This window comes from Pinus tabuliformis, chromosome X (genome assembly GCF_031772625.1).
Source record: "Pinus tabuliformis cultivar Carrire ecotype Pingquan chromosome X, CPIR1, whole genome shotgun sequence".
Classification (NCBI taxonomy): Eukaryota; Viridiplantae; Streptophyta; class Pinopsida; order Pinales; family Pinaceae; genus Pinus; species Pinus tabuliformis.
In genome coordinates, this window is record NC_142308.1 from 1,080,225,264 (window position 1) to 1,080,246,356 (window position 21,093).

The window sequence follows — 21,093 nt, forward strand, 5'->3', positions numbered from 1 at the left end:
TCCAGGCTGCCATGGAGAACACATCAATCCAGGCCTCACAGGAGAACTAATCATCCTGCTACACAGGAGAGCGAATCATCCTGTTCCACAAGAGAGCGAATCATCTTGTCCCAATGTGCACCACCAGAGGAGGGTGAGTCACCCTGTGGTCATATGTTGCTCTAGTAGGAACCGCAAGCCCTCAGAGCTCCCAGAGCTCAATGTATGCAACATGCAGGACCCTTGTACAAGGGTTTCTTGCCGACTCCAAGTCGTTTGGGAAAATCACAGATTAGATCTTTACTCGGGGCTTTGACAAGGTGTATCAACCTGTACATCATCTTAATGTGATGGAGCTTCCTTGCTCATAGACTTACCATATCTCAGATGATGTCTATCTGCTGGAGCAATTGACCAATACGGGATTCTTCAATAATCGAATCCCACCACTGGTTGTTACAGAGAATCACAGTGGTATCCAATGTAAATCCAAACAGCTCACTGAAGAGCTTTCACAACCAGACTGCCTCACACGAGGTTATGCTAGCAACAATATATCCTGCTTTGGCGGTGCTCAAAGCCACCGACTTCTGCTTCCTACTCATCTAGGATATCGAAGCAGATCCCAAGGTGAAACAGTACCCAGAAGTGCTCTTACGGTCCACCACACTGCCTGCCCAATCAACATCAGTATATCCAAGTAGTCTCACATCTCCGGCAGTGTATCTTAATCCATGAGAGATTGTGTCCTGAAGACATCTCAGAAGATTCCTGGCATCAATCCAGTGAGGCTCAACCAAATATGAGCTCACAATGCTAACTGCAAAACATATGTTCGGACGGAGGTTCACCAAGAACATCAATGCGAATGAGTTTTTGAAACTCAGAGGCATTTCCCAAGTCTGGTCCGACATCACTACCATATAACTTCTAAAAGTTAAGATCCTCGAGGTAGTCACAGGCTTGCAGTCCATCATACCGAATCTTTCCAATATATTTACCACATATTTTCCTTGAGATAGGAAAATTTCCCTTGGCTTCTGCCACACTTCAAGTCCTTGGTCCTTCATTTCAAATTTAGAAGCCATCTCCCTCTTACATTTGTGAATGAAAGGGTTTGCACCTGTTAGAAAGAGGTCATCCACATACAACACCAGTATGAGAGGCTTGTCATCTTCAACCTTAAAGTAAAGGTTAGGATCAGCGTCACTCCTAGTGAATCCCAGCTTCATCAAGTAGCTATCGATCCTCTCATACCATGCTCGGGGTGCTTGCTTCAGCCCATAGAGAGCCTTCTTCAACCTGCATACATGAGATTTTCAATCATAAATCTCAAATCCTTCAGGTTGCTCCACATAGACCTCTTCTTTGATAGAACCATGCAAGAACGCGGTCTTAACATCCATCTGATGTAGGTTCCATCCTTGTGAAGCCACAAGGGCTATGATCAAGCGGATGGTCGTATATCTGGCAACAGGTGCAAATATCATAGTCTATACCTCCCTTCTGGGATAAACCACGAGCAACAAAATGGACCTTATACTTTTCCATACTTCCATTCGCTGCATGCTTTATCTTGTAAAGCCATTTTGAAGTAACAATTGTCTTGTCCAGGGTCTGGGAACTACTTCCCAGACATCATTCTCCATAATAGACTCATATTCTGTGGTCATAGCATCCTTCCATAGTTAATGCTTGATGACATCTGAGAATGATGAAGGTTCATTTTGTATGATCGTGCTCATGATGGTCAGGTATCCCTGATACTTGTTAAGTTTCTTACTTTGATGGAAGGTTCCTCAGGGTGCAACATGTCCTTCAGCACCATCAAGTATCCCCCTAAGCCATGAAGGCCTCTTCCTAGAAGAGGAAGGCTCATGTGGATGAGGATCAATCGGATCCATGGGTTCTTCTACATCAGGCATTGATTCATCATCCTTTTCTTTCGGTTCCCTGGTGTCGGCTTCTTAAGAGCTACTCAAAGTCAGCAGATTGTCCACCTTGCTGAGAGCCATATCTTTGTCAAAGGTGACATCATGACTAATCACGACTTCCCTTTGACCGGTGGTGAACATTTCTTCAGGAGTTTAGGAACCCAATGCTTGATGAGGGCATCGATTTTGTACATATACGGCGGTGATTGTAGTTTCAACCCATAGAAACTTTGGAAGTCTTTGATCATGTAGCATGGCCCGGACAGCTTCCATCATCGTGTGGTTCTTCCTTCCCACCACACCATTCTGCTCAGGAGTATGTGGTGTAGTAGTCTCCCTCTTAATGCCAACCTCAGGTATGCCTGAGTAAACCAATTGTAATATATCGGAGGCCTTGCTTTGGCTTGAGGGGAATGGTCCCCTTTTGAGCTTTCCTTTGGCACATCCCGAACATACACCTTCTTTCTCTACTTGGAATTCGGGCATCCCTGTTACCATCTGTCTTACATCGGGTAGAGCTTTGTAATGAAGGTGGGCAAACCTCCGATGCCAAAGTTCGGACTAAAGAGTTGTGTCACAAGACATGACACCTAGCGGACTTCCATCGACCTGATATAATGAATCAACACTAAACCCAAGAGTAAAGGCATCTTTAACATTATTTTTCCATATACATACCTTGCCATTGCTGAAGGTTACCTTGTAGCCTCTGTCTTCCATTGCCAAGATGGACACTAGGTTCCTTTTGAGGTCAGGTGCATTTAATACATCCTAGAATTTCTAGCCTTCTTGAATGCTTGTCCTCTTCCTTGATTCCCAGCTCTCCTCTTACCTTTGCTGTTGAATTTATCATTCCTTTGATTGCCATCAGAGGGATTTCGAGTTGCACCACTGCATACTGTACCATGCTTCTCTAATCATGATTATCATCATGCTGCCCATGTCCATGATTTTATCCATCATAATGCTGCTCAAACTAGTGTGCATCATCATCATGCTATCCTATATGTCCATGATCTCATGTTGCCCTTTATGTCCATGATCTCATTCACCATGATGCTCATGATCTCATACATAGTGACTTGCTTTATCGCAAATGTAACATCATCATTTTCTTCTAGCCTTAGGTCCAGCCTTTCCTTTTGATTTAGTCCCGGAATTATTTCTTTTCTTTGCATGAGAAGAAAAGGCAGCAGGAGGACCTTTAGGCATAGGCATTTCTTGCACTTCTTCCCTTGTTTCTTCTTGAATGCATCTAGCCATTAATTCCTCGAAACCAGGAATTACATTATAGTTCAAAGGAGTAGTCCTGAACACATACCATTCAAATGGCAATCCTCCAAGAGTTGTGAGTGCCATTTCTCTGTCAATAATAGTTTCCCCAATAGATAGGAGATCGTTCTTGATCTCGGTGATTCTTAAGAAGTATGTTTGCATACTTTCATCTTTACCCTTCTTGATTTCCCTCAACTTATTTCTAAGAAACAAAACTTGATTTGCATCATTAACTTTAAATAAACTCACCAGTCTATCGTAGATTTCCTTGGAGGTGTCCAGTTCAGAGATGTAGGCCACCAAGTGCTTGTCGATAGAGTCCCGGATGATCTTCTATTGTTTTGACTTCTCCATTTTTTCATTTGTTCCAGGCTGCAGCGGATGCATTTGATGGAGGCTCAACAATATTGCCTCTCACATGATCCAACACTCCTTGATTCTCAAGGGTTAGATCGATAGACATCTTCCATCCGTGATAGTCAGCTTTCTCACGGAGCTTGTCTTCAGCAAGAAAGAGTGTTGAGGACCCCATAGTTCTTTTAGGATAGCCTTGCCAATATTCTCTTCGATGATTGCTCTTGCTCTTGCTCGGGCTTTGTCTTCACCTCAGCTCTGATACCATGTTAAGTTATGGTATGTTCTATGCTTATAACAGTTTACTTCTTTTCCTTATTATATTCCAAAGATTAGTAATCACACATACATAAAGTAAAGTGCAGATAAAACATTAAACAATCGACAGAAAACAAGCCAAGACAAGAGACACAAGATGTGGCAGCTAGCTAGGGACAAACCCCACAATGTGTGGGGAAACCCTTTGATCAAATCTTCTTTTATCTTCAATAATTCAGCAGAGAGAAATAGTACAATAAATCTGATTCATATCAGCAGTAGCAAACCCTAGATCAGCAGCATCAACATTAGCGGCTTCATTATCAAACTAGGGCAGACGATATCTTGCAAACCGTTCGTCGGATTGACTTCATTCCACCACCAAAAGTTGCGGCTTTCAGAGGAGGTTCAGATGAACCTACAGTGCAGTTCCAAAGAGGAGATATTCTAGGCCACGCAGGTCAATCTTTACTTCTGCAGTTGCAGCTTCAGTTTCAGCAGTTTCCGGCTTCAAACTAGGGCAGTCGATATCTTGCAAACCATTCATCGGATTGACTTCATTCCACCACCAAAAGTTGCGGCTTTCAGAGGAGGTTCAGATGAACCTACAGCGCAGTTCCAAAGAGGAGATCTTCTAGGCCACGCAAGTCAATCTTTACTTCTGCAGTTGCAGCTTCAGTTTCATCAGTTTCCGGCTTCAAACTAGGGCAGTCGATATCTTGCAAACCGTTCATCGGATTGACTTCATTCCACCACCAAAAGTTGCGACTTTCAGAGGAGGTTCAGATGAACCTACAGCGCAGTTCCAAAGAGGAGATCTTCTAGGCCACGCAAGTCAATCTTTACTTCTGCAGTTGCAGCTTCAAATTCAACAGCTTCCGGCTTCACATGTGTGAGAGAGAGACCCATTTCAGCGCAGTAGAGAAGAGACTCATTTCTGCGTAGTAGAGAGAGAGAGATGTGATGAGATGAGTGAGTCCAAATGAGGAAAAGTCCTCTTATATTTATACACAACGTTGGTGGGTGAATAGATGCCACTGTTGGGCTTCTGAGCCTACATGAGTTGTAAGTCGGCTTGATAATAATTCCATAATCAAAATAAATTCATATCTCCATGAATACTTATCGGAATCAGATGATCTTTATATCAATCCTACACCTCTTGACGAGAGGAATCTAATAAAAATATTATCAGCCATGAATAAGATGACCCACGAGAAGTTTTGCCCTGGTTACCAATTTTAACAACTCTCTTATATGCTTATAGCAAATCTTCTAATTGTTGTCTGTATTCCTTAGTGCACCCCTCCAAGGATGTTTTACTTTCATTGACTCTTCTACAGACTAATTTTCTCTCAAGAATAACAAAACATACTTCTTCCTATAACTTATCAATTTCCTAGTTTCGTTCGAACTTACTAGTAAAAATATTTGACTTGCCCCTTTGCATGTTGATGATGAAGGATTTTCCATCCTTGACAAGGTGATATTGGTTGGCTCTTCGCATGAAGATTACATCCCACATGTACATATAGGGACTCCCAAAGACAAGTTCAGATGCATCAAGTGGAGCTACATCCAATTCTACTTCATCAATAAAATCAACATTGATAGCAAATTCAATTTTCCACTATTGGTTACCTTTATCTCTATCTACTTGTTGACACATCCCAATGGATATGGGCTAGGATGATCATGGACCTCCAATCCAAGTTTGTTGACCAAATCTGCTGCTAAAAGATTTGCCTATGAACTTGAGTTGAACAGAGCATCAATCTGTTAGAAAATCAGATATGCAGAAAGATTTTCTTTATCTTGATAATTACTTGTGATATTCTTATGTTCTTATTATCTTTCTTGTATTCTTCTTTTAACTTAGTTCATCAAGCAATTACCAAAAAACACCAGATGTAGGCAGACAGCCCGACAAAACCTCTATTTAGGGGAAAACCCAGTCAACAACTCTTCCTTCAATAGTTTCACAAGATAATCCAAGACTCTTGACCTATACACATATTTCCTCCAACCACCAAGTTAGTCCTTTCCTTCTTCTGTATATGATAACCTTCCAACAGCAACTTCGACTTAGAATTGCAACAACAACAACACTTCGATCTAGCAGAAATTTCGACCTAGTAGCCGTAACAACTTCAATTTGGTAGCAGCAACCACTTCTACCTAAAGACAATAACTTCGACCTTGGCAGCAACTTTGACCTAGAGGCAGTAACTGGCAAAACAATTTTGACTTCCTTAGCAGTAGAATCTTGGATCTCTTTAGCAGTAGAATCTTTGACCTTGATAACTTCGTATGAGAGAGAGGGATAAAACCCAAAATTTTGACCTTGTCCTTCTCCTGCAATTCTTCTTCTCTTATTGGAATTTCGCACTTTTTTGTTGCCTCTTGGATATCGAACTTGTGTGAGTCTCCTCCAAATGAATCGAACTACCCCAATATATAGGCTTCTGGTGAGGTCGACTTGGTGTGGAGGTGACAAATGACTTATTTGACTCAAAAATAAATCTTTTTACATGATTCAAAAGCCTAAGAAGGGTCTCTTTAAATGGAGGATGACTTTATTGACTTAGTATAAATCCTAGAAGTCCTCAATGGGGAATTTTGACCTAAAACATGATGACCCAAGCATGAAACCCATGCTTTAATAAGTCACATTAATAATAATAAAAATCTCTCTTTCTTTCTTTTGATAGATACATTTCATTATGAATCAAATACAATTATGAAGACCGAACCTAGTTACATTTTTCAACACTCCCTGTTAACTAGGGAGGTATTCATACATATACAAGTACATGGAAGATCTCAAAACACATGAACCATGAAAAGTTTAGGCACTCTCGGTGCCACAAACTAGATTCCTGACCAAGGCAATCTATCGGGTGGGACTAAGATGGACTAAAGCTTTCAGCCAGTCGAGGTACCATTAGGCTTACTTGCTAACCATCAACCCAGGATCCAGGGATGTATCCAAGGTCAGAGCTCCAAGACCAACACCACCCTCTCTCTTCAGAATCAGGACACCAAACATACATAGGTCGGCCAGATGTCCTCCCAGGGAATGTGTCTTACACACAAAACCTCAACACACCTGATTATTCAAATCAGTAACAAATCTCTCTCGATCAAATAGATCAATAATCTCAAGCATGCTTCCAAAACATCAAGATATTTACCTATACAAACACAACCCCATTCAATAACAACTTTTCAAATACACATAAGTAAACACAAACCTTCGGGGTTTTCAATAATCTTGATGTTGCTTCTCAATTTATCACAGTAGGACATAGAGACTTCCCAAATGAATCTTGACAGAAGATTCCTCAATCATACAACTTCCTTTCCTACTTCACATGCAACAACATATTCTACAACCGGATCCTACTTTTCTCCTTTTAGTAGTACATCAAAATGCATTCTCCAAATTCTTCTTTAAGGTATCCATCATAACTATAGTATACCCTCCCTCTCAACTTGGGGAGATTTCTTCTATCTAGACTACCTCTTAACTTAGGGAGATCAACTTTCATAACATCGGAGAATCTAACATGGCTTCATTCCTTCTTATCAAAGTCATCTTGCTCATCATCATTTACATAACTTCCTTTATCATGCTTATCAATCAAATCAACTTTACTTACGAATATCTTCAACATATTGAGGATTATGTACCTACACAACTTAAACAAGTACAACCAAATACATATATAGAAGCATGAAGTTAACTATATCAGAATCATACAATAATGGAAGCATTAGACTTTAGACATCAAATACCTAAGGACAATTAGGTTCATAAGCAACAAGAGATACATACTTCAATTTCTTGCTAGGCTTTTGTCATAAACCCTAGGTCACATCAATAACTCAATCAAAAATACTAGTCTCATTATATCCAATGTCTCAATATTTCTTTCACAAATATGACAAAATCTTTTATGACATAATGAAAACCCTAGAAGCAATTCAAACAAGCACAATGTATATAACAATTTTAGAATTCATATGTTAGACTTCCAATAGGACATATCCTAGATTCCAATTTTGAGACACTAAGCCTTAGATATCAACAATCAAAATCAATCATAGCACAATCTATGGTTTCAATAATATAACCAACCTCTACTAGGGTTTGTTATAAACCCTAGATTCATCATCACATTGGAAACAATATTACCATATCCTAGAATATCAAACTTCTACTAGGACATAGTTACAAACCCTAGAACAATGAGCATCCACAAGTAGGTTAGCACATAAATATATCTAGGAAATCATAGTCATGCACAAGCATATCATAACAACATATATCAGGTGAACCCAAGACACAAATTTCCAAACATTAAAGTTAGACATATAACAATTCCAATTAGGCTAGGGTTTTGATCATACGGACAAACATACACCTAGGGTTTCATTCCTAGGACATCATCTTAACTAAAATAAGGGTTTTGCTTATAAAACCTACCAAACCATAAAGATATAGAGTTTCAATACATAACACAACAAACCCTAGATTTCCAAAAAACTCTAAAGGTCTAGGATAGACATTATCATCCAACCCTAAAAGACTAGGGTTTCCAAAGCAACACTAAAACTCTAAACATGACATTACCATCAAAACCCCAAATGTCAAAAGTATAGTATTTTTCTAGATTTCATCAACAACCCTACGAAGACTAGGGTTTCATAAACAATATTGACATACCTTTGGGTTTTTGTGGAGAACCTTAATAGGGTTCCACAAGAATGATCAAATCTATAGATAGAGTATATTCAATTTAATGATTAATCTCCCAAATAAGAATCTTTATGATTCAAAGGTCCTAGACATAACACATGTTAGTAATGCAAAGCAGATTTATTAGAATGGATGAATATACCTTTATCATGAAGAGAACAAAGCTTATAGACATACCTTTGAGTTGGACAAACCTTATAGGACATCAATTCCAATAGAACTTCTATCATGCTTTGTCTTGTGAGGTCTTCTCCATAGTCCTTGAGCATTCAGCAAGGCTTTCCTAAACAAGGAAAAATGTAAAGGAAATGTTATTAGCATCTAATACAAACACATCTAGATAAGAAAGGGAAACCAAATATAAAAAGATAATACAAGGAGTAAGATACCTATTTTTGGAAAAATGGTGAGGGCTCCCTCTTAGTCCAACCTCGAGGGATACCTATAAATTTAACAAAAAAGTTTTTCCAAAACATGTTAAACCTATAAATACTAGAAATCAAAGTACAAAAAGGAAAACAATTCAAAGCTTAGAGTAGAGGGACTTAGTAATATATGTCCTTTATTCTAATTCTTCGGTCTTGTTATTCTTTGGAGATCCTTCTTCAGCAACATTTGCTTAATCCCTACTTCTGTTAATTTTAGGTAACAATGGTATGTTCTATGCTTTAGAGCAATTTTACTTCAATTTCTTTATTAGCCCAGTATCAATATTCAGATTAGCAATCACATCAACATGATAGTAAAATGCAGATAGAACATAAACATAAATAGTAGAAGACAAGCCAAGACAAGAGGACACAAGATGTGGCACCAGCCAGGGACAAACCCCAATGTGGGGAAACCCTTGATCAAATCTTCTTTTAGTCTTCAATAGTTCAGCAGAGAGAGATAGTACAATTTACAAATCTGATAATTTATAACAGCAGCAAAAGAGCCCTAACCAAAAAAGTCAACGTTGGTCAACAAGGCAGATTTGACCCTCAGCAAATCGGTCAACTTCAATCAACTTTGGCCTCCAAATAGCAAGATAAAATAGCCCTCAAAACAATCAAATTCAACTCAGTGAAATTCTGGTCAAACAGCCCACTTGCGGTCAATCCTAGCTGCAGTCAACACTGGTCAACAGTCAGCGTTTAGCCTCGATTCATGTGCCCAAAAATGCGACCTACCCAAACAGAGATAGCCCTCAGAAAAACACAGTCAAAGGAGGTCAACGCATGCTAGTCAATGCTTGGTCAAACTGTCCAGAAATTCAGTCTCCTGAAATTTTGCTTTCCTGAAATTTCACTCCTGAAATTTCGGCCTCCTGAAATTTCAGACGTGTGGAGAGAGAGAGGCCCAAAAATCCGTACCCAATCAATGAGGAGAGAGAGAGAAGTGTGAAGATGAGTGTGTCCAAATGAGGCTAAGTCACCTTCTATTTATATGCAACGTTGAGGATGAATAGACGTGACTGTTGGGCTTCTGAGCCTACATAAGTTTGCTGGCCGACCTTGACAATTTGACCATAATCAAAATAAATTCATAACTTCATTTTTACATGTCAGAATCGGATGATCTTTAGATCAATCCTACACCTCTCGGAGAGAGGAATCCAAGAAAAATATCAATTGTCATAAATAAGATGACCCATGTGGAGTTTGGCCCGAGTTTCCAATTTTAACAGCTTCTCTTTTTATTCCTCGGATTGTCAAGACAATTATCTTTATAGTGACCCATTTTGTGACAATGGTAGCATTCTATCTTGGATAGGTCTACCTTGCTTCTTGGCCCTTTAGACTTCTTGAAGGATCCTTTGTTCTTGTGATGAGAGGAATAGGCATTTGAAATCTTCTCTTCTTCTTCTTTGTTGCTTACAAATGAAATTTTGGCTTCTTCTTGGCTACATGCATTCCATAATTGTTCAAATGTTGGAGTTACCAACCAACTGTTCATCCCTACTGCAAAGGAACTCCAAGAAGATGGTAACCCTAAAAGAGCAGTAATCACAAGCTCCTTTTTAGCTACAATCTCATCTATAGCTTGGAGATTATCTCTAATTCTAGCTATCCTTACAAAGAAGGAAGCCACGATATCATCCTTTGGCATTTTCATGATTCTTAGTTCATTCTTAAGACTTGCAATTTGACCAAGATTCTTGATTGTTAACAACTTTGATAAGGACTCATACATCTCTTGAGCTAAATCTATGTTGGATATATATGGAATGAGGTTATCCTTTATTCCATCCACCATTTAGGGTCATGGCCAATATTTCTATTTCTCTAAATTTAGCTTTTTCTGCATCACTTGCTTCATTTGATGGCTTTGTCAATTTTCCTCTTACTAGATCCAAGACTTTATTCTTTTTGAGGATAAGATCCATCCTCTTTTTCCATGCCCTATAATTTGATGCTCCTTCTAATTTATTTTCACCCTTCAATGAGTTAGACATGGTTCTTGAAGATAGCTTGTCTCCTTATATGATCCTTATTCAACCTTTAAAAATTCCTTATTCTCCTTTCAATAGATCTTCAAGCTGCATTTTTCCTTCTTCTTCGCCTTAGCTTTGAAACCATGTTAGAAAATCAAAAAGGCAGAAAGATTTTCTTTATCTTGATAATTACTTGTGATATTCTTATGTTCTTATTATCTTGCTCGTATTCTTCTTTTAACTTAGTTCATCAAGCAATTGCCAAAAGACACTAGATGTAGACAGACAACCAGGGCAAAACCCCTATCTAGGGGAAAACCCAATCAACAACTCTTCCTTCAATAGTTTCACGAGATAATCCAAAACTCTTTGACCTAGACACAGACTTCCTCTAACCACCAAGTCAACCCTTTCCTTCATCTGTAGATGACAACCTTCCAACAACAACTTTGACTTAGAACTGCAGCAGCGACAACAACACTTCGATCTAGCAGAAATTTCGACCTAGTAGCAGTAACAACTTCAATCTGGTAGCAACAGCAACTTCGACCTAAAGACAACAACTTCGACCTTGGCAACAACTTTGACCTAGAGGCAGTAACTGGCAACAACAATTTCGACTTCCTTAACAACAGAATCTTCGATCTCTTTAGCAACAAAATCTTTGACCTTGATAACTTCGTATGAGAGAGAGAGAGATAGCCCAAAATTTTGACCTTGTCCTTGTCCTTCTCCTGCAATTCTTTTTTTCTTCTTGGAATTTCGCACTTTTCTGTTGCCTCTCTTCGATATCGAACTTGTGTGAGTGAGTCTCCTCCAAATGAATCATATCACTCCAATATATAAGCTTCTGGTGAGGTCGAATTACCCTGTTTGAGGCCGACTTGATCTCCTTGAGGCTGACTTGGTGTGGAGGTGACAAATAACTTATTTTACTCAAAAATAAATCTTTTTACATGATTCAAAAGCCCAAGAAGGGTCTCTTTAAATGGATAATGATTCTATTGACTTAGTATAAATCCTAGAAGTCCTCAATGGGGACTTTTGACCTAAAACATGATGACCCAGGCATGAAACCCATGCTTTAATAAGTCATATTAATAATAATAATAATTTCTCTTTCTTTCTTTTGATAGATACATTTCATTATGACTCAAATACAATTATGAAGACCGAACCTAGTTGCATTTTTCAGCACAATCGTTGTCTTCTTGACCTGTATCTTTATATGAAAGAGTTTGGTCATCTACTTCTCTTCTTGTTGATGAAGTCTGCTAAAATGCAACTTTTTTTGCACTAATGTGCAAACAATCTTCCCATCCATGTTAGAGCTACTCTCCACCTAGTTGCTAAAAACTATGGCTATGAAATTTTTCTTCTTCGTGCCCTCCTTCCGATTCAATTATAGATGCAATTTCCATCACTTCTCTTCTGTGTGGCCATTAATGTTGCAGTCATTGCTAGGAAATTTGCACTGATGTGCAATGGTTGTTGTCTTCTTGTCCTTCCCATCTTTTCACTTCTTCTTTCCCTCCTTGGAAGCTTCCTGGCATTCCTTCTACTTCGAACCATTTGACTATCCTTTCTTCTGGCCTATGTTTTCTAGGGATTGTGCCTATACACAAGCCTCATCCACTATCTAGGATTGAATGACATCACTTGCTTTGGAAAATGGCTTTGTACACCCCCTAAATACTTGAGGAGTACATTTGGGTTCTTGGGATAAATACCCATCATTATTGCCATCATTTGGAACTTTGTGTTGTATTCTTGTACACTTTGTCCCTGTCTCTACCTAAAGTAATGCCATTGAATTCACTAGTCTTCTACAAAGTCGATAGAGTAGAATTGGGACTTTATGAGAGTTTTAAAATCCTCCCACTTAGTTACTAGAGGATCCCCCTCCAACCTAATAGTTTTCGTGTGCCTTCCCCACTAGGTCAGGGCATGACCCTCTAATTTCAAACAAGGAAATGAAATATTTTGTTCCTCATCTATGTGGTGAACACTAAAATAAACCTAACTACTGCAACCAATGATTTAAATTCAAAGCATCAATCTTACCTTGATACAACTCGATGTCCTCCTTTGCTTCCATCTTGAAGAGGGATTATGAATGGTTCACGGAGATCAAACTCGGTTGCATTTTTTTTGGGTTGATATTCCTGATCCCCCAATTTTCCCTTTGATTTGACCTCTAAGTTGGAACCTCTGTCTTCTCCAATTCGAAACCTAGAGCTATCATAAGGAGGTTCATATTGTGGTCAATATTAACAACCTACACTTTCAACCTCGAGAATCACTCCTTTCCGGATCTCAAGGGTTATTATAAACATATTCATCAACTATGTTTAGGGTTTTACGACTTCCTACTCAAGCCATTTCCTAGATCCCCTACAACTTCCCACGAAATAGCCAAAGAAACTTGCTCTAATACCAATATGATCTATAAACTTTCGTGGATATTCCATTAGACAATTCGTGGCAATAGATCTATGAAAATAAACTGAAATCTATACTATGAAGGATTAATTCCTTAGATTCCAAATTTGTTATTATTGTTTTGTTTGTTGTTTTTTATGCATGCAATAGATAATATGCAAAAAAAAAAAAAAAGATAACAAGTAAATGTTAAGTATAGTGTAGATTTAAGTTTGATTCCTCTTCTTGATAATTACTTGTGAATACAAATGTTCAAAACAAAAAAAATCAAGAGAGACAAAGAACACGAGAAATTAGAATCCAAGCTAAGGGCAAAACACCAAAAGGGGGAAAACCCAACCAATCCTTCTCTTATAGAATCAGATCAAAATGAGATATCTGAGACCCAAGAACATGACCAAAAATTGCCACAAAGATCCAAGTCAACCCTCCTCCAATCCAGTCAAAGTCAATTTGGTCAAATCTCTGAAATTTGGTCAACTCCTTAAATTCCGGCCCTCTGAAATTTTGGGCCTGCAGTACCTCAGAAAAATTCGCATGTGTGAGTAGAACTAGGGCAAAAAAATCATCTTCTCTCTCTCCTTTGACTTTCCTCTCTCTTCTTTGACTTTGGTTCTCTTCTTCTTGTTTGGCACAAAAATCAATGTGATGATAAATGAGTGAATGATCTCCAAAGTGGTCAAGTTGACTTCTGTATATACATGTTCAAGAGGGTCGAATAGTTGACCCTAGGGCCAACTTGTCCAAGGTGGGCCAACTTGGTCTTGTGGTTGACAATTTGACTTTTTGACTCGAGACAAAAAGTCATTTTTTTCTTCTTTCAATAGTCCGAATGGGGCTTGATTCAAATACATAATTTTTTACTCAAAATAATTTATTTTTGACTCTTTTTTACTCAAATGACTCTATAAGCATGAGGAACATGCTTTGACTGAATAAAATAATAATGATGAATATAATAAATATATCAATGGTGCGTTATGAAGACCGACACTAGTTACATTTCCAACAGTAAACACAGTTACTCGCAAACCACAATGAACACCAAGATTATGCTTTGGGAAACTCTTACAGGAAAAACCCCAACTAGAAGGTGAGGTTGTTGTGCTCTCTTTTGTCTGGAATGGATATGATGCAAATACAAAAGAGAAGATCATCTTTATGCAATTACTCAAGACCTATGGCCCGTGGCTTGCTACAGAAAACTACCCCCTCTATTCTGTTATCTCTCTCTATCCACTCTCAGCTACTATACTCTACTACAGAATAAAATGCACTTGAATAAATGGAACCCCTTTTTCCTCCTAATGGCTCAGTTATAACCTAATTTGATAGCCAACTAGGGGTTAAGTTTGACTCCTTCAACTCTGAACTAGGGTTACCAATTTGACCCTTCTAGAGTCTTCTTCATGGTCTTCACATGGCTAGTCCCTTTTCCATGAATAAAGAGGCCTGACATGGCATCCTCTCAAATCATGGTGGTCAAACACAATATGCGAACTTTCGAGAGGCATAATTTTTTAACCTGAACTCCAAATAACATATTTCCTGCACAATTGGAAATGTCTGAAAGTGTAGAACGTCACAGGGTCAACATTTAAGCAGAAACGTTTAACGCCCAAAAAATGTCGTTTAAGGACTCAAACTAGCCCCAAAAGGTTCCAGACTCCAATTCTCCACACTGGGTTTCGTCAATAAAATCACTCGAGTAAGTTGATTTTTTCAATTTTTCCACTTTGAAAACATCACGATGGATGATCAAATATATAGTGATCCAATCCAAATCATGGTGTGTGGGGAGTTCCTTCATGGGAATTCTTATGTTCTAGGTAGCTTTGGAGGTAGTGATGGTGGATTTATTAGGACACATGGCTTACAGGAACACTTATTATTATTGGGCCCTTTATTGATGATCACATTATAAGGGTGAAAACACCCATTTCATCATTATCTGAGCTCACCTACTTTTTATTCCCCACATGAACTATTTATCTTATGTATTCACACCTCCCTGGCCGTGGTCCTAATTTTGCATGGCAATTTCGAAATTCACAAAGATTTCATACTCCATGAGCCAATGATTTTCATTCTCTAAGGCACAAAAGAGGCCAATTGCACTCTCCATGGTATGCCAAGTCAACTCCAAGTCAAAGCATCCAAAATACCCTCCTCAAAATGCCTTTTCTAGCCGATTTTATACCCTTAGGAGGGGCCAACTTCTCTTTGGGGCAGCCACAGGGTCAAATGTGGCAACCTGGTACCTTCTACAAGTGAAACAAGTGTCCAAGCAACTCAACAAAGCATGTATGGACCATTCCCAAGCCAAGAAACAGGGCAAGCAAGCCTTAACACATCAAATAAAGCAAAGTCCCACGCTCAATCTCAGTCTCAATTTAACATTTTCCTCAGTCTAAATCCTTTGTGGACAACAATCAACACCACCCAATATTGATGAAGCTACCTAAACCAAGCTTCAAAATATAGTTAGAAAAACCTTAACATGCCTAATCAATGATTTTCGTTGGAGTGAAGGGCACATTGTTTGCTAATGCCATGACAGAGGAGTTTAACAATCAAGACTACCAATATATGGCTACATAGATGGCTTGGTGCTCTTGATTAAATGCCAATCACATACCCTCATATATCATAGAATCGAATTAGACTGTTGCAATCCTAATAATTTTGAAATCCTGAAAATTGTTAAATCGTGTTGCTAACAATTTTCTTCTAGAAACAACTGTGTAGATTATAGGGGTTTCTCTCAAAAAGAAGGAATAGGCTATGAAGAAACCTTTGCTCCTACTACCAGATACACTACTATTAGATCTTTGGTTTCATTAGCAGCTACTATGGGATGGAATATCCATCAAATGGATGTCAAAACAGCCTTTCTAAATGGAACCATTGATGAAGAAGTATATATTGAACAACCAGAAGGCTTTGAGATAAATAGCAGGGAAACTCATGTTTGCAAATTAAAGAAAGCTCTATATGGCTTGAAGCAAGCTCCTAGGGCTTGGTACACAAGAATGGATGCCTATCTTTTAAGGATTGGCTTTGTCAAAAGTTTTGTCGATGCAAACCTCTACATCAAGATAGTGAAGAATGAACCAATTATTATACTTTTATATGTGGATGATTTATTTATTACAGGTGTGGAGTGAAAAATTCTAGAATGTAAGAAGTTGTTGGTAGTTGAATTTGAAATGAAAGATCTAGGACTCATGCACTACTATTTGGGCTTGGAAGTTTGGCAAAAACCCGATGAGATATATCTTGGTCAAGGAAAGTACATAATCAAGATGTTACAAAAGTTTAGTATGATGGATTCCAAGCCTATGACTACTCCCATGATCACAAATTTAAAGAAGTTGAGAAGCTCTGACTCTAGTCCCACTGATCCTATAAGTTATCGTAAGTTGGTGGGCTCTTTGATGTACTTGGTAAATACTAGACCTGATATATGCTTTGTTGTAAATGTTCTTAGTCAATTTCAGTTGGAGCCATAGTTGCCAAGCACATTTTGACATACCTACGTGGAACAATTCATCATTGCCTGAACTATGATGGAAAGGAAGTTAAACTAACAGGTTTTACCTACTCTTATTAGGGTGGCAGTGAGACAAATGGAAGAAGTACTACCGGTGGTTGTTTCATTTTGGGATCCACAATGATTTCATGGATGAGTAGAAAACAAGATCTTGTTGCTTTAAGTAGTGCTAAATTTGAATATGTTGTTGCATGTGAAGTAGGAAAAGAAGCAGTTTGGTTGAGAAAACTCTTGTCAGATTTGTTTGGAGGGCCACTGGATCCTATAGTGATAAATTGTGATAATCAAAGCAGCATTATGGTGTATGATGACCCCGTTTTTCATGCCAGGACAAAACATATCAACAAGAAGTATTACTACATTAGAAGTTTGGTGCGGGATGGGGTCGTGAAACTACAATATATTCCAACAAATGCGCAGGTAGCTGGCATGTTGACGAAATCTCTTCCAAATAAGAAGTTCAAATATTTCAGAAGCATGCTTGGATTGGTTGATATTACAAATCTGGTAGATGGGTAGAGATGAAGCATCTTGGGGCGAAAAGATGCTTGGGAGGACATCTGGTTGGTCTATGATGATGTCTAGATCCCGAAGTAGGGAGGGTGGCATTGGTCTTGGAGCTTTGACCATGGATACACACTTAAATACCAGGGTTGGTGTTAGATCTAAAGCCTAATGGTACCTAGAGTGGCTAAAGCTTGGAACACACCTTAGTCCCACCTGATTAGATACGTTGGTCAAGTATCTAAACTATAGCATTGTGTGTGTTGAGACCTATGTTGTACGAAACTTCAAATAACCTAGCGTTTCGGGCCGTACCCGTACCTGAAACTCCGAAACTTGGCTGAAACTTGGTCAAAATTCGACCATCATGTAATCATCTATTAGAGTTAATATAGACTTGTTTTTCCTTTTAAATTGTCATCTATGAGTCTTATTCCTTTTTTTCTTGCAAGATAATGTGTTATTCACTTATTTATAGATATATATATTTTTGATATATACATATATGACGTTTTGGCTGACGTTTCCTTTTTTGCGAGGTGACGTTTCTTAATGTACCCGTTTTGGAAACTCCGAAACATTTCAGCGTTTCGTGCAACTTAGGTTGTGACTCTTCATAGAGCACATCATTTTGAGATCTTCCATGTACCTATATATATATATATATATATATAGTTATGAATACCTCCCTAGTTACGAGGGGTTGTTGAAGAATGTAACTGTGTCAGCCTTCATAATTGTAGTTGATGAAAAGAAAGAAAAACAAATTTTATTGTAAAAGAAAATTAATTTTGAAGCATGGCTTTCATGCTCTTTCATTTATTTTCTAGGTCAAAGCCTCCATTGAAGGATTTTAGGTTTTGTCAAGAGTCAAAAGAGTCATTGTCACATTTATTAGATCCTTCTTGGGCTTTTGTATCATGTAAAAAGAATTATTTGAGTCAAATATGTCATTTGTCACCTCCACACCAAGTCGACCCTATCTTGATGAATTCGACCTGGATTAGGGCCATTCGACCCAACAGGAGCAGTATAAATAGAAGTGCAATTCAACCTATTTGGCATCATATCAAAATCGCAAGAAAAGAAGAGCGAAGGGCAAGGAGAAGGAAGAATGAAGCTGGAGAAGACAAAATTGAAGTTCTTGGGCATCTATCTCTCACACGTGTGAAGTCTTCTAGGGTTTTTGGACAAGAAGTTGGGAGAGGTTGGGGGGGCGAAATTCTGAAATCATTGCAAGTCCAAAATTCTAATGGTGGGGAGCCGAAATTCTAGATTGAAGCTGCATCTAAGGAGCTGACACTTGGAAACTTTAGCAAGGATCATCTACTTGAAGGAAGGGTTGACTTGGTTATTGGAGGAGGTCTTTGTCTAGGTCAAAAGGGTCTTGGATTGTCTCATCTTGATTTGAATCTATTAGTGGAAGAGTTGGACTAGGTTTTCCCCTAGATAGGGGTTTTTCCCTAGCTGAGTGCCTACATCTTGTGTTCTTTGTTCTTGTGATCTTCATGCACTTTTGATTTGGTAATTGCTTGATGAAAGATAACATAATAAAGAAATAAAAGAGGTCAACGTAAATCACAAGAATTATCAAGAAAGAGGAATCAAAACCCTAATTACTACAAGCATTGATTTCTCAACAAAAACAAGAAGCCTAAAAAGTACTCTGCTTATACAACCTTGATGTGCAAGATCATTGAGTCTGAGCCATCCTCCTATGAAGAAGTTGTTGAAGAACAAGTATGGAAAGATGTGATGACTGAAGAATATCAATCTATATTGAAGAACGATGTTTGGGAGATCGTGCCTAGACCTGAAGGAAAGTCCATTGTGTCTTCAAAATGGATCTACAAGATAAAACATGTTGCTGATGGAAGTGTGGAAAAATACAAGGCTAGATTCGTGGCTCATGGATTCTCCCAGAAAGAGGGAGAGGATTATGAAGACACCTTTGCTCCCATTGCCAGGTATGCATCTATTAGATCTATTATTGCTCTTGCATCTATTGCAGGTTGGAAGTTGCATCAAATGGATGTCAAAACAACTTTTCTGAATGGGGTCATTGAAGAAGAAGTCTATATTGAACAACCTCAAGGGTTTGAGGTCCATGATAGAGAGACACATGTTTGTAAATTGAAGAAGGCCCTATATGGCCTGAAGCAGGCCCCTCGTGCATGGTACTCCCATATTGATGGTTATTTGTTGAGTCTTGGCTTCAAGAAGAGAGATGTTGATCTGAATCTATATTTCAAGGTTGTTGAAGGTGAACCCCTGATATTGTTGTTGTATGTAAACGATTTATTTCTGCTGGAGCTGAAGTACTAACTGTCCAATGTAAGAGGGAATTAGTTTCCGAATTCGATATGAAGGACCTTGGCCTTATGCATTACTATTTGGAATTGGAAATATGGCAAAAACCTGATGGGATCTTTGTGGGCCAAGGTAAGTACATTGTTTCGATTCTTCAGAAATTTGGCATGATGGATTGCAAGTCCATGGACACTCGTAAGGTGACGAACTTGAAGAAGATCCAGGGCAGTGACCCAAAGTTGTTTGATCCTACTATGTATCGCAAAATGTTTGGCTTGTTGAACTATCTTGTGAACACCAGGTTTGATATTTGTTATTTAGTGAATACATTGAGTCAATTCTTGGTTGAGCCTCGTTGTGTACACTAGGTTGCAGCTAAACGCATATTGATATTGAGGTACTTATGAGGTACCACTGAGTGTGGTCTGATGTATGCTTCTAATGGTGAACGGAAATTGTATGATTTCACTAATGTCAATTGGGCTGGTAGCTCTGGTTTCATTAATGCTTTGCACCTATGGATATTGTTTTAGCCTAGGCTCTGTTATGATTTCGTGGTCTAGCAGAAAACATACCTTTATTGCTCTGAGTACAACTGAAGTTGAATACATTGCTACTAATGTTGCTTGTTGGAAGGCTATATGGTTTCAAAATAGTTCTCTAATTTATTTGATCAAATGTTAGAGCCGACTGTTATCTATTGTGATAATCAAAGTTGTGTGAAGCTATATGAGAACCCGGTGTTCCATGACAAATCAAAGCACATTGAAATCAAATATCACTACATCCGGAATATTGTACAAAGAGGAGTTGTGAGCAGGTTGTTGATGTATTGACAAAGCCATTGTCCCGGATGAAGTTTGGCTATTTCAAAGAACTTGGAGTTGTTAAGAACCCCTCTTTGACTGAGAGGGAGCATTGATTACATAGCATCATGGATAGACCATCTCCCGTAGAGAGGAGCTATGAGGCTCGAATATGTTCCTATTGATGAGCATGTTGTTGATGTATTGACAAAGCCATTGTCCCGGATGAAGTTTGGTTATTTCAGAAAACTTGGAGTTGTTAAGAACCCCTCTTTGAGTGAGAGGGAGCATTGATTACATAGCGTCATGGATAGACCATCTCCCATAGGTTGTGTGCCATGAGACATTGTGGTCCGGGAGATAGATTCCTCTCGTACATTGTCATGAGACATTTTTGTCCGGGAGAATATTGATAAGTCCTCCTATAGTTCGAGTGTCGTGAGACCTTGTCGTCCGGGAGATGTATTCCTCCTATAGGTTGTGTCGTGAGACATTGTTGT

At 38.6% G+C, this 21,093-nt stretch overlaps 1 protein-coding gene across 2 annotated transcripts in view; it reads right to left on the minus strand.

Moving 5' to 3' along the window:
- Positions 1-21,093, minus strand: part of LOC149143567 (uncharacterized) — an 87,757-nt gene that overhangs the window by 15,476 nt on the left and 51,188 nt on the right. Inside the window, exons 2-3 of one of the 2 annotated variants that reach the window (XM_089453260.1) lie at positions 8,952-9,004; positions 8,740-8,845 (exon numbers count right to left, since the gene is read on the minus strand). The exons of the other annotated variant lie outside the window; for it this stretch is intronic. The gene's annotated coding sequence lies outside the window, so the exon portion shown is untranslated. The remainder of the gene's footprint in view (positions 1-8,739; positions 8,846-8,951; positions 9,005-21,093) is intronic. 2 annotated transcript variants of the gene reach the window in all.